Genomic DNA, 5980 nt, shown 5'->3' with positions numbered 1-5980 from the left:
TAATTAACATACAGCCAAGGTAAGTATATGACTTTATTAATGTGACTTTGAATATTTTGGTATTGCCTGATCTGATGGTTTTCTTTATCCTGTTATAGTATTTCAGAGAAGTATATGCTTTATGGTAAAAGACAACAAATAAAAATTAAATCGAATGACATGACCATATAGCTATGAATTTCTATTGCCAACCAGAACTTTATTATTAAAATTGTTATTAAAGGATGAGATCTCTAGTTCAAAAAAGAGAGTCTAGCTTGATGTACATTTTCAGCTTATATTATGTACATTTGTATCTATAATTTACATATTCTACCAAGTTCTTTTATGAAACTGGAACTCTTGTCTCCATCTTCATTCTTCCACTACTCTTCAAAATGCCCCAGTATTCCTCAAACTTTGAGTTTGTTATTATTACTGTTAAAAATGACACTAATAGAAGAATAACTTGTAATTGCAATATGTCATTTAATATTCATGATAACACTGAAAATGAGGCATGGTGGGGTTTATTCTTTCCATTATATAGGTAGAGGCCTTGAGACTTAGAGATATTAGGAGACGCATGAAGTAGCATAGCATGCTTCCTTGTGATGTTCCTGTGATGTGACATTATGGCCATTCAATTTCTCTGAATGTCCTGAGTATTTCTTTCCAGAGCCCCCCCCTCTCCACTCCCATCTGGGTTCCTAAGTTACATTACTCTTCTTGGCCAAGCTTCAACTTGGAGTAGAATACTTACCTTACCTCTCCTCCTTCTAATTTTTTTTTTTTCAATAATCCACACCACCCTGGTCTTCTACATTGAAATCAAATAATGAAGCTTTTAAATTAAAATGGGGAGCATTATCATCCATGTCATGTACTATGTTTCAGCTTATTTGTCTACCTAATTTTGTTACTTTGACACTGTTGTCTTTCATGTTGATTGTCTCTTCCAGTCTGCGTCATCCTTGAACTTGAGACTAAAAGTTAGCAAGGCTCTAAAGGAAAGAGAAGCAGGATTTTTCCAGCAGACACTGAGGTAGTGCATTTCCAAGTCTGTGAGCTCTAGAAGGACACTATACCAAAGTTAGGTACCTGGAGACACAAGGCCTCCTAAAAAAATATAGACAAAATGAGTACCTCCAAATTTTGCCAAGGTTCATCTTTGCCAAACTCTGAGAAGCCTTGCCTGCTTTCATTCTGGGGAGATCTAAGCTGCATTTCTGAAGAAAGGCAGAACCGTTTAACTTCAGTGCTACACATTTACCCCATGAATGCGAAAACATCTTAGCCACGCCAACTACGTTTTTACTTTCAAAAATAGGATGTTCCTATTCATGGGCTCCAGCAGATATGACTCAAGAGTCCCTTTATCCATGTGCAGTGCATGGCACATTCCCAGGAGCTGGGAATACAGCAAGGAAAAGACAGACCTTTTTCTACCTGACAGAGAACAGTAGACGTTCTAAGAGGCATTGCCAGTCCATGTTGTTTGAGGAAACTGAGCTTTCCTCTGACTATTCCTATTTGCCTCTTATTAAGGTGCCTTGGCAATTAGATTTTCCAAGTTGTCTTTTCATGGAGAAGTCTGCTATGAGCCTAAGATGTAATTTCATTATCTTGCTTTAAATTCTATTTATACTAGATGATGAACGTGCTATATTTGAAGTTTGGAAAGTTTGGAGGTGAGAGGTAATTAACAAATTCCTGCAACTCTTATCTCCCCTGAAATAGGACAGATTTACCCATCTTGAAAGCAATTTCAGTTGTCAAAACATTGGCCTTCTTCATCGTTTTTGGATCTGAACAACCATCACAATTTGGCAAGCAGTCCCTACCTACCTGGCAGGAAGTTATATTTAGTCCTGTGTGAAACTTTATTTTCCAGTTCCAGACATACCCAACCCATGCTGTGAAGTTCCAATACTCACACTTCCAAATAAAGGGAGTTTCTGGAATTCTTCTGTGGCCAATAGATGTTCTGACAGAGGTTCTCACTGAATCCAGAATAATCCGACACAGCTAGGCTTCAACTACTCACAGACAGTCTATTGTTGTTTGGCCAAATTAAACAGTTTTATTCTTTGGCATTCTTTGGCTTGTCCGTCAGTCTAACCAGTGTCCAAAATGAGACTCTGGACATTTAAAATCACATGATTAGATTAAAAAAAAAAAAAAGGACTGAAGAATTTTGAAGTGAGACTCCAATCGTGTTTGTTCAGTTGTGTTAATACAACATGCAATCATATTTGGAAATCTGTTGTGACCCTGGCATTCAACCCAAATGCCTGACTTGTGTAGGAATCCAGGACTTGTTCCCATACTTTCCTTTCAGTAGGCATGCTCTGTTCCTAAACATTCTTGAGTAGTCTAGATGGTCTAGATGTCACAATATTGATGAAGTCCCAGCTGCTTCTCCTCTTCCAGTCTTCTTTTCTTGATACCTGTGTAATCTTGGAAAAAGTAATCAACATTTCTGACCTTCAGATTGGTTATACAAAGATAACGCATTTTCTTCTGCATCTGTCTCCAAAGGCTGTTGGGAGGAATGAATGATTCCAAAAGATGCATTTAAATGCCAACATTGGGTAGACTAGGTACTCAGTAAATGTAGGATGGTTGAATAAGTAAGTGGGTGAATGGATGAGATAAATATATAAAGGAAAACATTTTGTACACTATAAAGTAAGCCACAGCAGTAGTTCTCATTCTAATAAAGCTAAACCATGGGACTTGTCAAAGCCCTTTATGTCCACAGTGATTTTGCATAAAGGGAACTCTAGGTGGAACATTTCATGGGACTGGATTTCTTAGAAAACACACTAGCTAACCGTGATCAGGCCAGTCAAGACTGTGTAATAAACTGTTGAGTGGGATTTGCCTGTTGCTCCAAAATCGTTACTAGAACTCAGAGCTGTAAAGAATCATTGAGTATCCAAAGCATCTATATAGAGCTATGTCAGATCCTCTGGATGCAATGTTTAAAATTAGAAGTAGGCAGTTTTTCCCTGTCAAATTCAGATAATAAGTATTTGGGATTTTGTGCGCTGTACAGTCCCCATTGCACCTACTCAACTTTGCAAAGGCTGAAAGCTGCTGCAAACTATACATCAATTAGATAGTGAAGCTGTGTGCTAATAAAACTTTATTTACAAAAGCAAGTGGCATATTGAATTTGACCCAAGGGCTACAGTTCTTTGCTCCTATACTAGAGAATCTTGCTGCTGGAATGTTTAAGAGAAATCTCATTGGAATTTTATCATTATTATAAAAAATTATTTTTGTTATGGAAAAACATTGCAATATATAAAAACAGGAAGAAAAATTGCTAACATACTCAATCTGTATTAAATTAGTGTATTTTCTTTTAGTTATTAGTAAGTTGTTTTATATACTATGAACCTGCTATTTAAGTACTTTTATATTCTGCTTTTATCCTTAACATGACAGTATGGGTTATAAACTTTTAATGTGCTAAATTAAACTTTTTATTGGCATTATTTTAAATATCTGTCTAATACTTCATGGAATAAATGTGATAAGTTGAAACTGCATAAGCAGCTATTCTTCCTCTGTTAACTATTTAGGTTGTTTTCCATTATTTACTTTTGGAGAGGATACCACAGAGGCACATTTATATAGATTTTCCCTGTGTTTTTAGTTATTTCCATAGGTTAGATCTTAAGAAATGGAATTACTGGTAAAGGTTTGGAACACTTGAAGACTCTTATTATTAATACATATTGCTAAATGACTTTTTAAAGGGTCATTTTTATCTGTTTTCCCAATAGTAACATATAAGCAAGTTTATTTTAATGACCACTTAGCATCACTAGGGCTTATCATTAAAAGGAAAAATAAAATTATGCTGCATCTTGTAAAAAATGGCTTCATTGCTTTATGTTTTTTGTTGGACATTTTTTCATGTTTATTATTCTTTTTTTAAAACTTTCCTTCTTGGTACTTGTATATTCACAATAAAGCCATTTTCCAGCATGTTAATTAATGCCAGGTATAACCATAAGATGAGAGATAGTTTCTTAATAAAAATAAGGGCTATAATTGTTGCATGTTTACCATGTGTTGGACATTTATATAAATAATTGTCTTTGTGTGAGTAATTTTATTTCAACTTCACAGTATGGTGTCTGGGTCTTTTCTTTTAGGGTTATCAACCTACATTGTCCCATATGGACTGATGGCACTGAAAACAAAGTTCAAAAAATAGATTTTGTTTGCATTTGCCCTGTAGGCATCTCTGTTTCCCACCTGCCCCACCTCTCCAACCAGTCCCCAATAAGCACTAGCCTGTATTTATTAAGTGCTTATAAATGCAGGGAATTGTGCAAGATACTTTACCTATATTATCTCAGTTAAATCTCACAATAACTCCATAATGTGGTTATTGTTTTTCCTGTTTTACCAATAAAGCAGCCAAGGTTCTGGGCAATGAAATAGCTTTTCTTAATCAGTGTGACCAGTAAGTGGGGTAGGTGGGAACGCAGGCGTGCCCATCATTAAACACTGCTGTCATCTGACAGAGATGCCCTCTGGCATTCTCCCCCATTTTCCCAGGTCCTGTTTTTTTGGCTCTGTATCCTTCTTACTCTGTTGCTTATGCATTTGTTTGGGGATCCTAGTGAATACCTCTTTGACTCATTCTAAAATGACTCTTTTTTGCTCTGCCATCTAGTTTTGTCACAAATATGCTTCTCATACACAAACACACATGTTCACGTGTAAGAAGACAAGCATTTTGTTCTAGAATGCTTTCCAGGATAGGAGAGTCTGGGCTTCAAATTGTAAGCCCCTTTTATGTGGAACTCAATTTTTTTTTTTTTTTTTTTTGCCATATGGTGATGCAATATTTTATTTAGTCTGTCCATTAGGAAATATTTTTATAGTAAAACTATAAAATTTTGTAATAAATGCTTGATATTGCTCCACATACAATTCAGGTTTTGGTGTAAAGTTCTTTGACTGCAAGAAAGAGCATTTGATTTACTTCACTAATAGGAATATCTCTTAGTGCTGGAGTGGCCTCTTCTTGGTATTCCTTCTGCTGTTGATTTTTGGCATAGTTTCCTGTGATTGTTTGAATGGGACTAAGTAGAGAGAGATACTCATCATGTTTATTCCAGCTAAGAGCACGTAACTGATTTCTGAATATTCATTGGAAAGACTGAAGCTGAAGCTGAAACTCCAATACTTTGGTCACCTGAAGAGAAGAACTGACTTATCTGAAAAGACCCTGATGCTGGGAAAGATTAAGGCGGGAGGAGAAGGGAACGACAGTGGATGAGATGGTTGGATGGCATCACCGACTCAGTGGACATGGAGTTTGAGTAAACTCCGGGAGTTGGTGATGGACAGGGAGGCCTGGCGTTCTGTAGTCCATGGGGTCACAAAGAGTCGGACACGACTGAGCAACTGAACTGAACTGAACGGAAGGGAACCGATGACTGCGGAAATGAGGAGGTACCCAAGCAGTGCAACAGCTCAATACTTTTGAGGCTGATAGGTAAGCCTAAGGAGTTTAGCCAAGAGGTACGAATAAAAGCCCACACAAAATACACTGTGAAGCCAGATTGGGAGCTTACAAAAAGAACAAAGCCATAAATTGCTCTTTCTGGCAATGCTGATGGTGAATTTTCCACCATTTTCCCTGTGACTTGAGATAATCTTTGGTCCTCCTTGCACCTGCTCCTGGAACTCAGTTTTTAATGTTTTAGTGTCTGAATTCTTTCACTGAAGGAGTTCTGGATTTTTTTAAAAATTTCATTAAATACCACCTTCCTGTCAGTGTACAGTATTATTTCTTCTAATTTACATAAGTAAGATGAACCCGGATTTTAAATTTACCATCACTGAGGCTTATTGTTAAAAGAAAAAAACAATCTGTATTGAATTATATTTAAAAAATGGTATCATTGTTTTAATTTACAGATCAGATCACCCAATTTTAATAAGAGTGGCATTCTGCTTTACATGTGTC

At 36.5% G+C, this 5980-nt stretch overlaps 1 pseudogene; it reads right to left on the bottom strand.

The window, feature by feature from the left end:
- Positions 1-4939: 4939 nt before the first annotated feature.
- On the bottom strand, positions 4940-5645 carry LOC122679077 (annotated as a pseudogene).
- Positions 5646-5980: the final 335 nt, after the last annotated feature.

Source organism: Cervus elaphus, chromosome 21 (assembly GCF_910594005.1).
Source record: "Cervus elaphus chromosome 21, mCerEla1.1, whole genome shotgun sequence".
NCBI classification, from domain to species: Eukaryota; Metazoa; Chordata; class Mammalia; order Artiodactyla; family Cervidae; genus Cervus; species Cervus elaphus.
This window is presented reverse-complemented; position numbering and strand designations above follow the sequence as displayed.